Below are 21,777 nucleotides of genomic sequence, written 5' to 3' on the forward strand. Positions count from 1 at the left end.
AAATGTCAACCTATAAATTACTGATCTCTCTCTCCTTCTCCCTCTCTCTTTTCTCTCTCTCAACCCCTCTTTCTCTGGATGGAGCTGGAAGTTAATCTCCAACATCCATTTGCATGTTCCCCAAAGTCTTCTCTAACATCGTGGAGATTCTTCCTCATTGACTTGGGCACAGGAGCAAACAGAACCCTGTTTCTCAATAAGTAACTCGATTAAAACTACACACACACAAGAAGTTACCATTTTCTAAGGAGCAATGGAGGGAAAAATAAACCATAGTCTAGGGTCTTAGCAACGTGGACTCTTGTCTTTGATCTGAACTTCATCACCTGTGTGAACTGGGATAAGTCACTTGGTATCTAGGTTGTAATCCCAACCCAAATGACGACATGTTGATAGGATACTTAGCCTCGTTTGGTTAAATTCCAAGATAGCTTCTAAAATGTTTGAAGGCAGTTTACACATCCCCACTCCAGATCTTGAGGAATTCACAAACCTAAAGTTGGAGGTCTTCCAGTCTTTTCCCGTTCAAACATCTATCGAATTCACAGAGCCTGGCCATGCCCAACATTCCTACATGTTCAAGAAGGACCAGGTGAGAGATTTATAATGGCCCAAACACAACGAAACAGTAGCACAACACCACATGGCCATTCAAGGAGCCAGGCAGAGGTTTTGAGTTGTCCCTCACCTAGATTCTAAGAGCACCTTGGGGGTTCTCCTTCCAGCCAGGCTGAAGGGAAAAAAACCAGACATGGAGGATTGTACATGTGGAAACTTCCCATTGGCCCACACTGGAGCCACTGGACATCACTCCAAGTTCATTGTCATACCAAGGGGTCCATCCTAGGCCAGGTTCTGCGAGGGAGGTGGGAAGGCTACCCTAGAAGAGTGCCCAGGAATGAGAGGTGACTTGCTGACATCTGTCACACTTGGCTTCAGTGAAAACATGAAGGATAAGTGTGGCCATGGGCTTATCTATACACTAGTCACCACCCTGATCCAAGGCTTTTGGACAAGTTATCTCCTGTCTCTGAGTTTCATCCAGTGCTTTTGGACTGAGGTCTTACTATGTTCCTCACAGGTTTCCTTCAAGGTTTAAATGAGATTGTGACTCTCGGGTGTTCCCACATTCTTTCTCAGAGGGCATTGTTCCCCTACCCTCGACGACGGCACTCACAGGACACTGCTGAGTGAGTGGCCAGTGTAAGGCAGCAGACTGATTCTTCTCACCGCTACATTTACCTCCCAGGGACAGGATAGGTAAATGCACGTTTTTCCAGAAGGTCCTGCACAATAAACAGGAAATAGAATATTCAAAATTTAAGATAGCTCTGTGTGGCACCATGAAATTATTTTTTGAGTGAGGCACATCAAGATATATTGAACAAAAAAAGTTAAATTCCTATCATTCAAAAGAAAGTAAAGAGAAAATAATTGTGGTTGGAAACTGAAACTTAATTGACCAAAAATTTTTTTGGTGATTACATTCTGCCATTGAAGCAGAGCATTTGATATGCATACCTCATATCTTTGGGAGGCTAGAATTACTTAAAAGCTGACTAGGAATTCTTGGAATATGGAGAGTATCTTTAATATCTAAAATGGGGTCTGTAAACTACAGCCCATGGCCAGGATCCTGCCCACTTCTTATTCTAGTGAATATAATCTTATTGGAAAACAGATAAACTCATTTGTTCATAATATGCCACCTACGGTTGTTTTATCCTCAGCGGTGCTATGGTCTGATGATGGTGTCCTTCCCAAATTCACCTACTGAAAACTAATCCCCAGCGTGATAATATTTGTATGTGGGGCTATTGGGAGGGAGGTAGAACTTGAGGGTGGGCTTTCATGAGTGGAATTTGTGCCCTCACCCCGTCCACCATGTGAGGATACAGCAAGACGAGGTCATCTATGAACCAGGAAATGGGCCCTCACCAGACATAGAATCGCCAGCACCTTGACCTTGACTTTCCAGTCTCCAGAATTCTGAGAAATAAAATTCTTGTTTGGTTTCTAAGCTACCCAGTTCATAGATTTTTGTTATAGTAGCCCAAATGAGCTAAAGCAAATGGCCAGGTAGAGTATTTGTGACAGACCCCGTAGGTCTAAAAGCTTAAAATATTGAGTACTTGTCCCTTTACAGAAAAAAAAAAAAAAAAATCTTGCCAATCCCTCTTCTAAAATAAGGAAATAAAGAAGGCTGAGACCATTCCAGGTGGCCAAGGGTGATCTGCAGCCTCCACAGATTTGAGTGAACGGGGCTCCACGGATTCTCTCCCCTTCTTTCTCACTCCATTGCCCACTTCCAAACAACAGGGCCGGTGAATTGATTAGAAGCAGCCGAGTGACCGGGGAGCTGGAGGAAGAGGGATTTAAGGGAGCCGTAATGACACCATAAAAGCTTTGTTGGGTTGCTTTTACGAGCCTGAATCAGCTCGGAGGAGCCTGACCCTAAGAGGTCAGCGGAAGTGTATTAAAAAAAGCTTGCCTTTGGGATTAATGCATAGCAAAACCCGCCCCTGGAGGGAGAGCAGACAAAAGGGAAAATAACTGACAAGTCCGGTGCCTTAACAGGGAGAATTTCCTGCGAGAGGAGGTAAGCGGTGGGGCCGGGTGAGGAATAAATGGTGTAGAAATGACAGTCACTCTTCAGGCGGACCAGGATGGCACTGGCAGCTGATAAGATTCACCATGTGTCAGTTGCCACCAATCCCTTCCCCACTTCAATGTGAACTTTACAGCAAAACGGGGACAGGAAGCAGCGAAGGGGAAAACAGTGGCTCGGAAGGACTTGTGCAGCTACTGTGAAGCCATTTCAATTTTATATTCGAAAGGACTTTGTAGGTGATCCCATGAATGCAATTATGCCCACCTAATAAAAGCAACATATGCTAAGACAATTAAAAGATTTTATTATACATCTATTCATTGTATTCCACGGTAGGCGGCAGGAAGGGAGACGGATGAGAGGGAGAGGACTCCTCACAGAAAGGGGAACCAAAGTCGGCCTGGATTGTGCCGGTGGGGAAATGAATGGATGATGATATATTTTTAACATAAAGATGACTTAGTAGATCACTCTTTACCAGGGGTCTTTCACCTTGTAGAATGCCAAGGCTCTGGTTTCACGACTCTGCATTATGAGGAAATACAGCTGAAGACATTACTGTGCCTTCTTAAAGCCCTTGGTGTTTGGGTTTGCAATCATAAAGTTAAGACCTCCATACGAGGCCAGAGAGAAAAAGGTCTGTCACTTGTCTCAAAATTTAATGACATGGTGGCAAACTAACGTTGTCCTATCAAGTCATCCCACATATGTGTATTAAGGACCGGATTGCAGATTCAAGTTTATATGAGACTGGGCATAGTCTGTGCCCTCAAGTAAGTCACTGTGACAGACTGCCAGCTCCCCAAGAAAAATTCATTTGCCCTTCTTGGGTAAATTCAACAGCCTACCCTGAAGCTAGGAATAGCCATGGGACCAGTTCTGACCAATGCAATGTGGTTAAGGTTGGTAATGGGTATCGGCTGATTGCATGCAGATGCCAACGGGGAGAATGGAGTCATTAGATGATCAGAGCCTGAGTCCCTGAATCACTTTGTGGAGCATAGCTGCCATGGGCCAGGGATACACATTTATGCTGTTTTGTATGTAACAGATGGAGCTTTGGTGGGTTTGAGCTATAATACATTTTGAGGGCTACTTGTCTATGTAGCCTTGCCTACCCTAATACGGTCACAACATAGATGTGCAAACAATCCATGTGATAATCATTTCAAGACTGTAATAGGTACCCAGGACCATTTCATAGAGAAGGTAACATTTCTGCTCCAACTCAAAGGCACGAAGCGTAAGGAATGTGACAAGAGAGGTGCATGCAGGAACGGAACTCAGGTAGAGGTTACAGCATGACCAAAGGCTCAGAGGTGTGAAAGGATGTGGCCTTGTTAGTGGAATCATGACTCATTGGGGAAGTAAGGAGCAGGATGTGTGGGAGGAAGGGGTGAGTGGAAAGGGCAACTGGGAGCAGAACATGCGGGGTCACATGGGAACAGGGGACTCACACGAGCAACTCTGTCAAAGGACCGTTTTGGTTAAACGTAGGTGCCAGAACCCCAGGAGCCCTACGTACCTGCCTCAAATGCTAACTGCACTGATCAGAAGCAGAGCACATCCTTGTGGGGTTGGACCACAGCTGGGTCAGACACAGTCCAAGGAAGGTCATGGCCTGAGAACCAGGTAGGTCTCCACTCTCTGAGATGTTTCCACCCAGGAAGGAAGATCAGTTCAAGGGCAAGTGAACCATCACCTGGTCATATCCATGGAGCTTATAAGAGGCAGGTTGGCACCTGATTCATTCCTAAGAGGGTTGGACTGACCAGACCACTGCTTCCTGGCTGACCGGTCAGTCACAGGGAGACACAGCTGAAATCCATCCGAAACAAATTTAAAACCCACACACAGAATTCTCAGACACCATGTGAGAGATGAAACTGTTTTTAGGGTGCAGAGGAGCTGGGTTCTTCTACATTCCACAAAGTCAGATTTCAAGCTGATTGGTAAACTCTAGTCACCCTTAAGCACTTCGGCATTTCAAGCGTCATCTTCCTTTTATTCGAGTGACCGGAGTTAGGCTTATTAAAAATTGGAGCCATTAAGTCCAAGTTGACCAGTCTTCCTGGGGTCGTAGTTGGACTCTGTAGGGTGCTCCGGATTCTAACGCCAGAGAAGGGGAAGGCACATCTGATGGGCAGGTGTTATCAGAGAAAGAAGATGCTGAGAAGGAGGTTAGAAGTTAATGAGAAACAGTGATCCCAGGGAGAAAACACACGCGGGTAGAGGCGCGGCAGATCCAGGTAAGGTGCCGGATCTCCAGGGCCACGGCCGTTCCTGCAGTCAACAGGACGACCTCGCAAAGGGAGAAGCGTTTGCGCAACACGAGAGCTACTTTACTCGTCTTCTTTGTATTCTTCTCCTTAATTAATTAGTGTTCACTTTTCTGTTAAAGTGAATACATTACATTATTCATTAATGTTAAATACATTATTAAATGTATTACTTATTGGCCTCCCAAACTGCATTTAGTGAGGGTCACTAATTTCCTAAAATAACACCCCCTAACTTCCTTCCACCTCAGTGCTTCGGCTGAATGTAGAAATGCACCAGGTATCAGCACACTCCTCATCTTGACGGACTTGTCACGGCATCTGGCTCGGGTGTTAATTATTGTTTTGGGGGACAGACAACTTTTCAGCAACTGCCTAACAGTTAGGGCAACAGAGAAATGTGCCCGTCACTCACAGGCGTTTGATGCTGAGCACTGAGTTGGGGGTGTCTTTCCCTGCGAGCCCCAGGACCCGTTCAGCATGGCCACCAGTCTGCCCCTTATCACCTTCCCGGTCCAAAGCCTCAGGATCTGAGACCTCATGAGACCAAGTTCAAATGAACATTCTGGCTACATCACATGCGTGCTACTGATCGTTGCAGGTCTTGAAAATATGGTGTCCTTACTGCCAGTTGATCAGGTGCCATAAGATTCTTTGGTGAGGCACTTTAAATTAGATGTTTTCAAATTGTCAAGACAATGCAGGACATCTAACAGTTTGCAAAGAGAGTCCTTGAGTATGGGGTCCACCATCCTCCAGCCTCCCCCTTGGCTGTCTTTATTTCTCATCAGAAAGCACATTCCATTCCAAAACCCTCTTTTGCCATTAAATCTTTTATTGTGAATGCTATTTTTTCCAGTTGCCATTATATTTTGGAGGCTGCCTAATATTTCATTGAGTAGATCTATGGTGATTTATGGAATCATTCCCCTGCTGTTAAACTTCAAGCTGATTTTAAGGTTTGTTTGGATATTTTTTTATTTCCGATTTTTAAAGAGGATGCCTTTATTTTATAGGAAATACTTTTGTCCGTGGTTTAACTGTCGGTGCCCTGAGGCTGTAGGTCCTTCTTGTGTCTGAAGGACTAAAACTAGCGAGGTTGCTTATGAAGTCTTCAGGAGCTGTCTGTCCATTTACAGAGTGCTCAGAGCTACCCTGAGCTTGTGACCACAGCCCCTGGCTGTTAACTTGTCTAGCATGGCTGGTGAGAAACATGCATGTGGGTCCCCCAACAACCAGACAGCTCCACAATGGATGCTCCGCTGTGCCCCCAAACAGGGCAAGTGTCATTATGCTTCTAAGATTGGTAAGTGCACATTCCCTGCATCTGGAATGTGCCATTCCATGGCCCTCAGGAGGTCCGGGAGGGGAGCAGATGGTAGGAACCAACAGGGTTCATTCTGCAGTGACGTAGATACATATGGACACAGGCCCGGGGACATGGACACACATGTGTTTCAAATGTGATTAACAATGGTTTTTATGCCAGAAAATATTTTTCTAGGGAGAATCCTGGATGTCTTTTCAATGTAATGAGATGGATTTAGCAAAGCATTCAAGTTACAGTTTTATATTTCCATGGCTTTCACACACACACAAACACACACACACACACACACACATACACACACCAAAACCACCGCCCTAGTCTGTCTTTGCCACTAGTGTGCACCTCTCCAGGAGGACAAAATTCCATTCTTAGAGAAGTTCCACAGGTTCCACCCCAGAGCGGACCTCCTGGACATGACTGACAGTCACTCAGTGAGACTCAAATGTTTATAGAGGGGTAACTCTGAGCCAGGCTCAGGGACACAGGGACAAGGGTGGGTGGTTTGTGCCTTCAATGAGTGTGCAGCCCAGAGTAAAAATATAAGGTTTGAAGTAAGTTGTCCACTATTAAGGAGGGCTGTGGCTTCCAAACAAGGTGTCTTCAAGGGAAAACTCCAAAGGTCCTGCTTTCTGTACCACAGCAACTTCCTACGTGCAGGGAACCAGGGGCAGCTCTGGGGACCACACAGTGCCTACTCCCTAAGGGCTCAATGCCAAGTGGGGAAAGAGCAAAGTAAGGACACTATCAGGGCAATGAGAGGAGCTCAGGAGTATACAGTGAGCCACCAGAGCAGCTCTGGCCTCCTCCTGCTTCTTGGTGACAGCACAGTACTGCACTGACACAGGGAAGGGTCCGGCTCACCCTCCTGCCGCAGGCTTCTGCAGGAGCTCTGTGCTCCTAAGAGCCAGGATGACCCGCCTGACTCATGGCACACAGCCAACTGCATTTGAAACCCAAGCCTCCGAGTATATCAGAACGCAGGAAGCCATCTTAAAAGGATGCACTAATTAGCTTCCTGGGATTTCAGATTTTAAAAGCTTCTGTGATCAAATTTGTTTTAGTCACTTTTTCTTTTAAAGGCTTCAGGAGATTGGTTCTGCTTTCAGGGCATCACGAAACAAAACAAAATAAAAAAGGAGATAACAAACTTACTGATTTCCATAGCAGAATGCTTTCCATGTGAATGGAGAGGGGGGAAATCTGCCAATTGGTAGATACAAAGCAACGTGGCACTGAGAGGCCACAGGGCTCCAGGAGAACACAGGGGAGGAGCAGCCTCCATTGGTGACTCGGTCGACACTGAGCTGCTCTCGAAGAGCATCGGTAAGCCCACTGTGAGTCGGCACCCATCATCAGAACACCTGGGGGACCAATTTTACTTAGATAAAGGATTAGGGGAAACATGGGGAGAACCCAAACTGAAACAAAAAAAAATTAAATCCTGGGTAGAAAAAGGATGTGAGATATCACAAAGGAATTTTTCTTATTAACCACCAATCCCTGTTTTCGTCAGGGTCACGGAGAGAGAGCGCTCACAATGGAAAGGATGCTTATAATAATTACAGTTGCTCACAGCAAGAGAATGAATGGGAACAGGGATGCCACAGGATGAAGAAGGTAGATAATCGCATTATTAGATGTGGTCCGCGGTTGAATCCATTGCCAAACTCCTGACAGATAATCCCTCCTTCGGAAGGGCCCCTGAAGCAGGCCTGCGACTTCCCTGGGTGTACACACCCAGGGTTCCAACTGTCTGTTGGGATATTTGTCTTCCAGGCACGGATGTGACCTTGAAGGCGGCCACCTCTGCTCTCTTGGCCTAGCGCAGGGTCCACAAATATGGTTGTTGAATTGGACCTGTTCTGTTTCCTCTCTGAGTTGACTTCCCTAGGCTGGTTAATCCTGCAGGCTATTCTTGGAAACATTTCCAACATCTCACATTTTTCTTAAATTGGGGAGTTATGCGTGGGGGAATATTTTGATAAGGTGATGTGTTTAAGATTTGTAGAAAGGGCACTAAAACTCATCAACCCACAGGAATCTGCAGAAACTTGGCCTAAGTTCATTGAAGAATTATGAGTTATCGCCCCCAAACCTGGAAAGGCCTCATCTCCTGCTTATGCTTCTTTAAAAAAAAAAAAAAAAAAAAGGATGATCTTGCAAATTACAGCCTTATAAACTTAATTTCTAAATTTGGAAAGATACTGAAAGAAAAAAATCATGAAATGAGCTTGCAAAATCTTAAAGAGGACGTTAACTGTAAAAGAAGAAGTAATGCTTGACTGTGAAAAGTGAGTTCTGTTTTTTAATTTTTTTTTTTTAAGAAAAAAAATTCTATCTTCTACACAGGATCTCATGCACTCACTTGCTCCTAAGGAAGTGATTCATAGATTGAATTTTCTTAATCTGACATTATTTAGAAAAGAATGAAACTCATTGACTTATGCGTGAGACTGGTACCATCTTTATCCAAAGATAAAATTAAATGGTTGTATCTGTTCATTTTAAGATGTTCTTTCCAAGAAATGCATCTGGATCAAACACCATGTTTGCCACTTGCTGGCTGGGTTACTATGGGCAAATCACATAACCGCTCTGATCCTAAGTGGAGATGATAACGACACTGTGGGGATCGTGTTAAGAATTAATTGAGATGGTGTCAACAAAGAGAAATGTGTCAAAGGAGCAGAGAGCATTCAACAGGGGATGCTTCCCTCTGGCAAATCATGGTTAGATTGGGGTGCTGAAAGACTCTACAACGACTGTTCCAAAGAGAACCAACAACACAGGCGATCCCCAGCTGTCTGAGCTGGTGTGGGCTCTCTGGGGCTCATTTACCATCTCCCCTTAGAAGGGGTGGTGGGCATTTCCTTGAGACGCTCCACCCTGCAAGCGAGCACCGAGGTCTGCTGAGCACTGCACCAGGGGCAGAGGGCGGTGCCCTGCTCTTCATTTCTGGGTCTGAGTGCTCCTCCCAGGCCTGCTCTGGGAACTTGCCTGGAGGACAGCAATGTCATTGAGGCCCCTCTCACTGTTTTAACCAGGAAAAGGGTCCAGAGAGAAGAGGAGGGGTTCCCTGGGATGAGAACTGGAGTTGAGAGCGAAGTTGGACGGGAGACCACGCCTCCTTCCCAGGATCTGGGTCTCCCCAGCCACCCCGGGGTAGCGGGTCCACTCTAACTGCAGTGTGCTGAGATGGTCTACCTTCTGGTTGTTGGTTAGGGCCTGTGCAGTCAGTTCTGGGGTTGGCTATTCATAGGAAGAAGGAAGGACACACTCGAGTTTCCTCTTTCCCATCTTGCATTCTAGGCTAGGGGGCCCTCCTGGCTTCCAAAGGACAGCCAGGAGGTGGCAGAAGGAAGGTGGCCAGCATCCTTCTGCAGCCACAGGGAAGCAGTGCATCCAGCTGCAGTGGAGCCACAGAATGTAAAGGCCTGCGGTAGGTGCTGCAGTGCCCATCTTTGGGCCTTGGTCTCGTGATCTAAGTCCTGTGCTCCCCGACACGTCACAAGTCTCAGACGTTCTGTGTGCTGGAAACAAGCCCCGGCCTGTAGGCTGGAGAAAACCTGGCCCTGCCTCCACACAGAGACCACACCTGCTATTCGATGTCTGAGTCTTGGTTTCCCTACGGCTACCATGGACTTCTGACTTCTCAGAGTTGCCAGGTATAGGATTAAATGAGATCATGTTTATAAATGAGCCAGTATATGCCTCGCCCATAGTAATTTATATGCAATATACTGTCTGGAACTTTCTTCTTTAGAGACGTTGAAAGACTTTTAAAGAAGTCCTGGGTTCAAGATTTTTACAATAGGTCTCTTTTCAAAGTTGGAATATCTGTGTGTGTATTTTTGTGTGTGTGTGTATGTTTTAACTTTCCCAAATGTGGAGTTGGAGGCCACAGCTGATGGAGGTGTCAGGGGACTGAATTCTGGCTCAGCTGGGATGTGGACAAGCTCTGGGACTCAGGGAAGCTGCGTGGGTGCTGGGACTCAGTTTCCTCGCCACCGTCCTAGCCCTCCTCCAGCGCCCTGAGAGGCTCTGCAAGATGCGGAGCGTCTAGAGGCAAAAGCACCTGGAAACCCCGGGCACTTGTAGAGGTGTAGTTACCACTTCTTGCCTCCCTGGCTTTTCTAGGCCACCCATCCTCCATTCTTGGGTAACTCAGGGCTTGGATGGCGCGGGCAGGGCCGAGGGAGAGACAGAAATAACAGGGACTAGATGCCTGCTGGCTATTTCAGTTGCAGGCGGCATGTTGGGTAAGTCCCTGGGGGTTGATTATAGTTACCTGAGGAGACTCCTTAACTCTTTGCAGAAATGAATTTAATGAAAAGTCTAGTGCTTTTCAAAACATGAAGAAGTATTAAGAGAGGGATTTTGTGTGGAATGATGTAGTCGTAATGGAAAACAGTTTGGTAGTTGAGCAGCGAGTTTACATGTGACCCAGCAATTCCACTATATATATAAAGAGAGAGAGAAAGAGAGAGAGAGAGAGAGAGAGAAGAAAAGAAGAAGAAGAAGAAGAAGAAGAAGAAGAAGAAGAAGAAGAAGAAGAAGAAGAAGAAACATATATCCACACAGAAACTTGTGTGCAGATGCTTATTGCAGCATTGGTCATGATACAAAAGGTAGAAACCACCCAAACATATGTCCATCGATAGATAAATAAACATGTGGTACATCCAAGCCAATGGAGTAGTACTTGGCTATAAAAAGGAAGGAGAGGAATGAATGCTGACTCATGCTACTAAGATGAACCTTGAAAAAAAACATTACACTCAGGAAATGAGACTAGACACAAGAGGTTCCGCATTGGATGAACCCTTCCATGTGATGTGCCTAGAACAGGTGAGTCCATGGGGACCAAAATCAGGTAAGCTGGCAGAAGGTGCTGGGAGGGGCTTCTTAACACATGTGGGGAGTTTTTTTAGAATGATGAAAAAGTTTTGAGACCAGAAAGAACTGGTGTTTTCACCACAGTGTGAATGTACAGTGCAATGGAACTGTCCATTCTTAAAAAATTCATTGTCATATGAATTTCACCTCAATTTAAAAAATGTTTGTAAGGAAAAAAGAAAAATGGAATATATAGAAACAAAACCCAGCGTTTTGAAGTCCTTGTAGCCTGAATCTGAATCTCAGCTCTGCCTTAGTGGACTTGTGTAAACTTGGGCAAGTGCCCTGGGCACCTGGCTTTAGTCTCACCATCTTTAAGTTGGCAGGAAAGACCACGTGCAGAGTCATGAAGAATTCCACAAGACCCCAAAAGTGAAGGGGCCACTGTGGCCCAGTGTGTGACAGGTGTGCATAAATGCCAGGTTTACCCTGTCCCTCTGCTACTGCCTCTGCAGTAGAGGCCAGTCAGCCCTCCATACCATTGAATAAATGCTCTTAAGAGGAACCACTAATTGCAGAAATATGTGAAGAATAATACAATAATCGTCACACTCCCCACTCACAACTGGAATTATTGGCATCTTGTCATAATTGCTTCATTGCTTTCTTTTTTGAAAATAATGGTGTCCAACATTTCAATGAAATGTTTTCTGTACTCAGTTTGATCTCTCTTTTGAGCAAATAAGCAAGCTCATTAAAGGATTAATATGTGGAGAAATAAGTTATCGGTTCAACTGATCTTCATTCAGAGCCTACTATGAGCCAGTCCATCCAAAGTATGCAGACAGACATGGTTTCATGGAGCTTCTTTTTAATTAATAATTCGAGCATGTGTCAGAGACGGCAGCAGAGACCCTGACAGACAGCAGTTACCGGCGCCTTGGTTCACTCCCTGTATTAGACAAGATGGGTCCTTTGCTTTCAAAACTGAGATTGCAGGGTAACCAGTACAACTCGGAAAACAAGTCCAGCTCCATCTTCCAGGCACTCGGCTGCCCAGCAATTGTGCAGTCCGGGAATCTGCAAATGCAAGCTCCTGTGCAGGTGGTATGATTCTGAACTCTCCTTGGAAACAGAGAGAGGCAGGAGGGACCCGCTGGCTTACAACACAGAAGGCTTACATCTCAACGCTGAGATGATGGCGGGAAGAGGAGGAAAGAGGGAAAAAGATGGGCAAACTAATAAGGATCTAAAACACAAGCTTCAGGGGGGAAATCATGGAATTCTATACTCCTGTCTCAAAAATTCAGGCCAGCCCAGCAGGGCTGCAAGGCCCAACTTGCCGAATTGGGAGTGGGGTCAAGGAGGTGGGGAGGGGACTCAGTTCTCTGCTTGCAGAAGGGACTAAAATCATTTTTGGGATGATTTCATGTTTTCCTACAAGTAAGACAATTTCTTTGCACCTTTAAAAAAAAAAAAAAAGTCAAGAATGGATGATAGCGATACCCCGGTAATTCTGGACGTGAGGCTGGGAGGTAAAGCTAGTTCTTGCTGCTAGGAACGCAATCTTTTTCAAAGGAGATCACTGTACCTGAAATGTAGATAGTTATAAAAATGGCATTAATTTGCTTAGACCGGGAGATTTTCACAGGAGAGCAACTAGCAGAAAACATTATGAAAATGTCCGAGAGGGCTGGTAATTGAGTTGATTAGTATGACCTTGGCTATGAAGGTAATGGAAGAGGGGCCGGTGCTTAGACTGAGTTATCACCCTGTTCCCGGCTCGGCGACGGAGTGAGGGATGTAATTTGTTCAGCCCGACTCGGAGTAGCCAAACCTGCTTCGACAAAGTCATCCGCTGACTAGCCGAGCTTGGCCTGTGCCTTTCACCCTGACGGAGTAAACAGGACAGGGTCAAGTGAGAAATGCTGGCCTGGGCTCCCGGGCTGGCTCTGCGGACACGGGCTCCGAGCAGGGCCTCCGGACAGCGCTCCCCGAGAGCCTTCCCTCCTCCGAACGACCAAAGAGGGAAAACAATGCAGCAGCTCCCAGCTGGTGAAAACAAAGCAGAACACCAACGTAAACACAGAAGAAGCATCCCGGGAAGGCCCGTGCTGAATTCACTCTGGCTCTGGGTTTCGTAGGTTTTATAGACATTTATGAAGCAATATGCTACTGGCTGCGGTGGGAAGCGTAGCTGCATTAATCATAAGCAGGAACCTGATGCCTCACCCCAAAGCCTGTGCTGTTTATGCTACACCTGCTTGAAATGGGCAGCTTCTCTCAGCAGGCACATAGGCCATGGCGTGCGTGGAGCTGCCCTGGATGTGCAGTCAACAGCTGTCCGTCAAGGAGGGCCGCTGCACGCCTGCAGCCCTCACGCTGGGCAAACCAAGCCACAGGCACTGTGGCTACTTTCTTATCTGTGATGACCTTCTGTGACCTCCCGCTAGGAAGACACCTGCATGGACTTTGGGATGTCCAATACTTAGAAAATAGCTAGGGTACCCAGAGACTCCACGTGCAAGTGAAAATCTGTGCCTGAGACCATTTGCTACTTACGATTCACAAGCAATGCATACTGGACTTGAACTAGAGAGCCGTGTGGGCGGACAACCACAGGGACAAACAACCACAGGGCCTCTCCACACACTCCGCTCCCTCTGTGGGGCGGGTGCCTGGGCACGTGTGTGCGTGCATTTGTGTGCTTTGTGAGGTTCCGGCTTTAGGGCCCTGGCTACATAAATGACAAAGGGCCAGAATCCCTTGTCTCCTTGCCTCTGTCCCCCTGCCTGCTGACCCTCTAGTGAAAGGGATCTGACCACCACATGCGGGTGGAATAAATTATCGCTGACACTCCAATATTTAATTATGCAGCTGTCAGAGCGGCCCTTTCGAAATTCATTTTAATAAAGTGGGAACTTTCCCTTTCAAGGTGAGAGTGAGGGGGTCACCTTTGGTGTCAGCCGGAGGTCTCCACCATGAGCTCTGCATTCTTGCTCCGGACGCCTGTCACTTGGCCTGATAGAAGGACCTGATAACAGCTCTGATGTCTGGTGGCCTCCCCCATCGCTGCCTGAACGAACATCCTTCATTTAAACCCACAATAATGAGGACCTCAAAGTCAGAGAGGCGGACACAAGGGCAGCCTGTCGGGGGAAAAATGGCTTCTTATTATGAAATTCACTCCATGTGGAAATGGCAATCTAAAAGCGATCACGTCCGTCTCCCCATTTTAACTGGTTAGACAGAAACACTTAACGTGGTGGAAAGGAAAAAAAAAACCCAAACAACCCTGGGGTAAGAGGGGAAGTAGCCTGCCCCTGCATCTCCTCAACACTGGCTCCTGGACTCTTGACAGGGATGTAAAAGTATATTTTTCTATAAAATTAAGAAAAAAAAAACATATAACAATTTTTGCAGTCTGGTTTCTGGGTCATGAAGTGGCACCAAGGAAAAGCTTTTCTGTGGCTCCCTGTATGCCGTGCTGCGCGCCACCCGAGTCTCTGGTTAGCTCAGCCGCCCACTGTTTACAGGTAAACCAGGCCCCCAGGCAGCCTGGAGAGGGAACCGGCTGCCTAGGAACCGCCGCACCCGCTGGACAGGCCTCCCTGGGGCCTCGGCTTCCTTCCCTGGCTATGGCCCTCCACTCAGCCCTCCTCCCACCCGCCCCTTCCTCCCCTTTACACCCCTGCTTCTTCTCTAACACATGTGTGTGTACTGGTTAGAGGCCCAGCACTGGGCTTCAGCTCCTGTCCCCTGCCTGAGTGTCCCTTGTGTGCTCTTGGGCATCTGGATGACTGTTCCCAGTTTCACCAACAAGGAAACAGAGGCTCAGAGGGGTGGAGGCCTCGCTCAGGACCCCCACTCTGCAACTCCAGTGTTAGACGTGCAATCACGATGCCACGTGACTCCTTCTTTTTCTCCCGTCACTTTCTTCCTCCTCCCTCCCCTCCTCTCCCTCCCAGGTTTGTGTATACCACCTCTCATTGGGTCACGTGAGAGCAGCCAGAGAGTCCCCACTGGACGGCGTTACTCCACTGTAACTAACTCTTGTCAATAAACACCGGTTTAGGAAAGAGGCCTCCACCCGACAGGTGTCAGTGTTTGGGTAGGTGTCTGAAGGAATCCTTGCCTGTGGCTTTTGAGAGGCGAGTTCTTAAACCCCAAGCAATATTCAAGTCTGCAAATAAGTACTTTTTCTGGGGGACAACATTCTGCTGAGTTGAGGCAGAAGGGACCCCTCTGTATCTTTTTCACAGCTCTCTGGGGACACCTGATGTGCAGAAGGTCAGGGAGGGTCTCCCCCGGCCCAGCCTCAGGCCAGCAGGCCTACAGGAAGCCCCTGTCTTAATTCTTGCATTTCTTAATGGGGGATTCTGTTGGCTGAGGACACGGCCTTGAGAGTCCAGAGAGTGCAAGCTTGAGAAGAAAGTCACAGGCCAGGGGCAAACTGGTCAGGCCTACTCTTGATGGGCCCCACCCCATCCCAGGGTCTCGACTCCAAGGAGATGCCAGTTTCTCAAGGGTCAGTGACGACCAGTCTCACCATGACTGCCATCGCTGCTGCCTGTTGGTTAGGGGACACCGGTGGAACAGGGTCAGTTCAACTTCAGCATGGTAGTCACGAGATGCAAAAGAAGCCCCCAAACTTGAAGCAGACTTCCAGGTATGGGGGATGTCAGTCCGTCACCACTGCTGTGATCTGCATGGCACTGACCCCAAATTTCCCAGGCAGGAAACTACTTCAAGGAAGTAAATCTGTCCTTAGAGCCCCAATATCCGTCACACAGGAAACCTTCAAGGATAGTTCATCGAATGGATGGAGAAACGGAGATTAGCATTTCCTCAACGGAACGCCAAATGCAGAAACCCCTCCTGGCCCCTGAGAACAACTGTGCCAAGCCAGGCACCTTTACTCAGAGGTACGGACACTTGGTAAGCAATCAGAAGATGGCTGGGGACAGCAAGTGACCAACCAATGGCCACCAAAGGCTTCAAGCTGCACAAGAAGTGACAGGCATAGGAGGTATAGGGGCAGGTGTCCTGGTTCTGGTCCCCGACACCGCCACCTTCCCGAGAGGCTCTCTGCGGGTGCACTGACATCCCCAGGCTGCTGCTGGCCTTTACAGGGCCTGGAGGGAAAATTAAGGCTCGGCGTTTCCCTCCTAGAGGGGCAGCTGCAGGAGGGCCCGGAGCCGCAGCGGCGGCATGGGTTAAGGTCGCCGCTCCAGAAAAACTGCAGGAACCTTGGCATTTCTATTCCTCTCGCTCCCTCCGCCCACCAGCCCTTTACCACTGTCCACTGGGTGCTCATTTCATGCCAGCTGGGTGCCATGGCTTTCTCTTCAGTCCTTACAGTGACCATAGGGGGAGGGAGGCCCTATGGTGACCTCCATTTGGACATAAAGGAACAGGCTTGGCAAGGCACGTAACTAGTTCAAGGTCACTCGGTTGGCAAAAGGCGGAGGAGGACTTGAACCCAGCTCTGCTTGTCCCCGCAGCACAGTGTTCCTTCCACCCTGGAAGTGAGTCCAGAGCTGCCTTTGTCTGCAGAGCAGCCCGCAGAGGTTCTCCGGGGGAGAAGAGGGAGAAGAGGTCTCCACTCTGCAGTGATGACACAGTCACAGCAGTGGCAGAAGGGGCAGCGCAGTAGCGGCCACCATCAAGGAGCCAGATTAGGCGCCAGGGACCCTGCTAAGTCACAGACACCAGAGTGTGTATATATGCCACATATACGCACATATACGCATTGCGTGTGTATATGTGTGTCCACATACGTACATATATGCATGTTGCCCACATGTACGTGCATGTGCAACTATACATACACACACGTTTCCCCCTCTGCTCTGTGACATTACTCTCATTCCCATTTCCTCACTAAGTAAACTTAAGTTCAGTGGAATACTTGACTCAGGATCATATAGGAAGTAATTGGTGAGCTAAGTTTGACCTGAGGACCTATTTGACTCAAAGCTATTTCTCTTGAAAGACAAAAAAAAGGAAAGAAAATACTTCCATAATGTCTGTATATCATTTTCAAATTCATGTGACACTTTCAAGAAGCACATTGTCTCACTTCATCCTCACGGCGATATGACGTCAGTACTGAGGGCTGATACGACCCTTGTTTTGCAGATGGTGAAATCAAGGGTCCAGAGGACCCACGCCCGGTCTCGGGAACCGCAGCCAACAGTAGCTGCCACGTGGACCAGACACCCACGCTCAGACCTGAGGGTGCTCTATTGATTGTGTCACTGGTATCTACCTTCCTTAAGCAGGGACAGCTTGCTCTGCTGGGTGGCTCTGTGAACCAGGGACCTCCACACGTCAAAACACTCCTTCTGCTGAAGTTCCTACTGATGGTTTCTGCCTTGAACCACTAGACTAAATAGACTAGCATCCGTCTGGATGCTTCTGTGGCACCCCCCCAATACCTCCTTGCCCAGCGAATCCGGAGGGTGTGACTGACGCCCGCTTTCTCGTTGCAAACGGGAACAGATCCACAAAGCCCCTGGCAGCACTGGCTAGTCTCGGGTTTTGCAGTCAGAAATAATTACAGGGTTGAAGTCAGCCCCAAATCCCAGAGTTCCCTCGGTATGCATCCTGATGCCGTCGTGTGGGGAGGGCTGGGGGTCAGACCCCCACCTTGGCGGGAAGGCGAGCGTGGCCCCAGGTTGACATGGGAAAGCTAGAGGGTTGGAAGAAATAAATCCTGACTCAACGAGAAGGATTAAAAAGTCACCTAGCATGAGGAGAATTCGCACTCCACAAATTTTTCTCGACTGAGTAAATTTAAAGAAATAAAACTAGATTGAGCATGCGTTTAATACTGGCTGCTATCTTTTGCTCTGCTCTGCTCAGTGGCTTGTTAAATATGAAAGGATTTGCCCTGCAAGGAGACACGGGGAGAGGCGATCTCTGGGGGACTCATCAGCTACGCTGCCCCTCCTCCCCACAACCCAGGTGAGGGAGGGAGCTTTGCTTATTCCGGCACCCCAGTGCCCTGGTCTTGGGCACCCGTCTCAAATGTCATCCTGGTATCACAACCGTTTCTCAATAGAAGGTGCGATATACAAAGCTCATTGGAGATGCCAGGAGCTTCCCTTCCTGACCCTGCTGCCTGAGAGGCAAATTGCATTAGAAAATGACATGCCATTCATCTCGCGAGTACTTGCAGGAACATTTAGCTAATTAAATGATTAATAAATTTAACACTGCTTTATAATTTCATTTAGCTGTGTTGGAAATCACACGGTGAGCTGCGTATGCACCGAATGAGATTAGGTGGGAGTGAGAGTTTCAGAGGCTGCCCTGGTAATTGAGATTAGTCTATTACTACAGTGACCTTTTTAACTTTTATATTCTCTTGTTAAAGCGAAATAAAATTTTATTCACTTTTAAGGAATATTTACTTAGAAGAATTTACATGAAATTAAAGAAACACCAAGCCCGGAAGCCTACTGGGGCTGGAATCCAGGCACTATTTCTTTTGTAATTTTCAGAGCCTCTTTAGGAAATTGTTCTTGAGGTGGCTGGAGGGAGTGATGAATGCTGTTTTTAGATGCCTCATTCCTTCATTCGATAAATGCTGAGCTCCCCGTGTGTCCTGAAATTGCTGTAGGACTTGGGACCATGGCAGTGAGCATGATCTAGGTGCCTGTTTTCCTAAACTTAAATCACAGTGGGAAAATACCAGTGAGAGGCCAATACACAAACCACAAAATAACAGATGGATGAGCACCGAGCACAGAACCAGAATAAGAGGCGCTTTTAGACGGAGAGTTAAGAGAAATTTCTTTAAAGGTGACAAATGAAGATCTGCTTTACACAAAGCAGCCAGGCGCACAATGCTCAGAAGGAAGATCCCCCCCAGAGAAGGGGAACCCCTGAGGAGGGACTAAACCACCCTAGTGGGCCGAGGAGCCCCAGAATGGCGAGACCCGAGAACTTCTGGGTCTGAGGAAGTTTTGAGGCGATGCAGCAGAGGTGGGCGGGGTCGGCACAGAGAGGCTCTGCTGGCCCCAGTGAGGAGCTTGGACGTGTTTTATAGGTGCCGGGAAGTCAGAGGCACTGGTTCCATCAGTCAGGTGCTCCTGCCGCCAAGGTTAAGCACAGAGCCGGGTCTAGCTCCGCTTCCCTACCTCCACTCTCCCTTCTGACCTGTGCGTTTGGCAGCTGAAACTGTATTTCCAAGGCTTGCTCCTCCGCCTTCTTCTCAACATGCAGAACTTTCTTGTTCTAAGTATTTTGAAAATATTCCCGAATATTCCCTTTCACCCATCAAATCCACACCTACATATTTTTTTTAACTTCCAGAGGCCTCTGTGCGGTCCTCTCCAGCATTGACCAGGGCTTTGCTTTTCTGCCTTTCTGCTTTGACATCTGGGGCCTGCCCCTCCCGGGGTGAGTCAGCTGCTGGAGACAATAAACCATCCAGGGGCCCACAGCTTCCTGCTGCAAGCCAACCAGCGCTGAGCCCACCCTCAACCTACGCCACTGTCCACCTGCCCTAACCCCCCAAGGCCAGGGACCAGGCAACTAGGGCCAACCCCAGGCCCCAGAGTCTGCTCACCCTGCCCTGCCCAGTCCTTCTCACAAAAGTCACAGCTCCACCTCTCCCTCAGCCTCCTGCAGACCCTCAGCACCCCTGCCCCTAACACCCAGCATCCTTTCAGCGACTTCCCCTCCTGATCAGCTGGTCTTACCACTTAGACAGAAACGAAATCTATACTTCAAAACATCTCTCCGTATCTAGTTTCATTGCCCATCCAACAAAGATTACTACTTACTGAGGTCCTACTACGCGCCAGATGCTTCAGAGGCAAGATTGACTTCAACAGATTCTAGTTTAATCCTCCCTCACACAAACCTGCAAAGAAGGTAGGGTTTGGGATTTTGTTTGCGGCTTTTGTTATTGTTTACTTTGGGGTTTTTTGTTGTTTCTGTTTCTTCATTTGTTTTTGTCATTTTACAGATGAGAAAGCTGAGACAGAGCTTATGAGATGTGATCACGTGTCCCTGGTCCTACACTGGAAGATAAACCCAAAACAGAGATGATGTTGAAATCAGAAATCATTTTCTTGCTACTTAAATGAACTAAAGGCAACTTCTTGCCAGGTTCTTAATAAACTCTTTTTTTTTTTATTCTCAGTTCATCCAGTCAAACTGGTTTGGAAGTCAAGGTGAATTTCTTACTCAATAGCTGAGGGTCTTTTCCTGCTAGAAAAGCTTCTTGTTCAGGCATATTTATTGTGAATCCATCTGTTTTCCCCCACGCCTTCTCTTAAATTCACATAAGTACAAGGAAAATGTCTGAAGAAAGGTCCAGGGCTGTTTCAACAGCACCCATGCCATCCTTCCAGGAGCAGGACATTCCTCAGGGTGCGGGCAGCAGCCATCAAAGAACCTCACTCCTCTGCAATAACTCACATTTTGCAAATTTCCAGATTCGACATTAAAAGTTTTCCTGTTGTCGTTGGGTTTTTTCCCCTACCAGCTCGGAGAGCAGAGGAAATCAAAGGTCTCTTCAGCAAGTGTTTAAACTAAAGCAGTTTCCATTTCAGGTAATTATGCACCATCCCTTGGGTGTTCTTTAGACTTTGCACACAGTTCTCTCCCGCCCCTTAAATGAAATCCTGTGATACCTGCTGTAAACCCTAAAATTTGGGAGCAATTACTTTTGTAAGCAGTGTATCTGGAAAATAACATCTGTGTGTGATTCACACTTTGTTTTTTTTTTAACTTGTTAATTGTCTGGTTGTTAACTCTGACTACGAATCTTCTGATGCTGAAGAATTTTTAATTTTCCTTCCAACACCTTCTACTTGGTGTGCAAAATCTGAACCCAGCTGTGTAATTAAAATATTTTCTGCTTTTGAAAGATTGCAATTGTTAGACCTGCAGACAATCACATTAGTACCTGTTTGGAGTAACAGATGAAGCTGAGCAACAAGAATGTGCAAATTCCAGTTGCCAAAGAAGTGTTGACCTGTCTGAATTCCTAGAAATTGGAAACTCAGTGTTTCACTCTTTTAATATGGATCTGATTGTAGGGGTATGAATGCTCAGGAGCTTTAGTATTTCTCTTGTCTTCCATAGAAATTATGAGAGACCTGTGGAATTCCACTGCCCTCCTTCTCTTCCTTCCTCTCTTTCTTTCTTTCTTTCTTTCTTTTTTTTTTTTTTTTTTTATTAATCCACTATGACCTGGCACCATTCTAGGCTCCAATGATATAAGACAAGAAAAAGAAATTTTAGCTTTCTATATAATTCTTTCTAATCAAAATGGGATCCCTGGGCCATTGACAGAGGCATTCCTCAGGAGCTTGCTAGGATTGTTGAAACCCCCTCCAAGCCCTCCCGAACCCAAACCCACACTTTCACAAGACTCCCCAAGTGATCGATGTGCACAGCTGAGTAAGTGCTGCCCTATCAGTGTCGGCCTTCTATGGCAAGAAGGGGAACCCAGCCAGCGCCTGGCTTTTGTTGTTGTCTTCTGTTTGTTTATGGTCCATGATCTAAGAATGATTTTTATATTTTTAAATAATTACATTTTAAGTGGTAATATTGATATCTACATAATGGCCTCAATTTGTCTCCCAGACTGCAAAGTCTAAAATATTTCTCTCTGGCTTTTTAAAGCAAAAATTGGCCAGCCCCGATCTAAAAATCACATATGCCAAGGAGACAACCATGCTCTTTTTTTTCTTCACAAA

At 47.1% G+C, this 21,777-nt stretch overlaps 1 protein-coding gene across 1 annotated transcript in view; it reads right to left on the reverse strand.

Annotated features, from left to right (window-relative positions):
• The window catches only part of Wwox (WW domain containing oxidoreductase), an 889,380-nt gene that overhangs the window by 27,580 nt on the left and 840,023 nt on the right, over positions 1-21,777 (reverse strand). The gene's annotated exons all lie outside the window — the stretch shown is intronic.

This window comes from Sciurus carolinensis, chromosome 16, assembly GCF_902686445.1.
Source record: "Sciurus carolinensis chromosome 16, mSciCar1.2, whole genome shotgun sequence".
Taxonomy (NCBI): domain Eukaryota; kingdom Metazoa; phylum Chordata; class Mammalia; order Rodentia; family Sciuridae; genus Sciurus; species Sciurus carolinensis.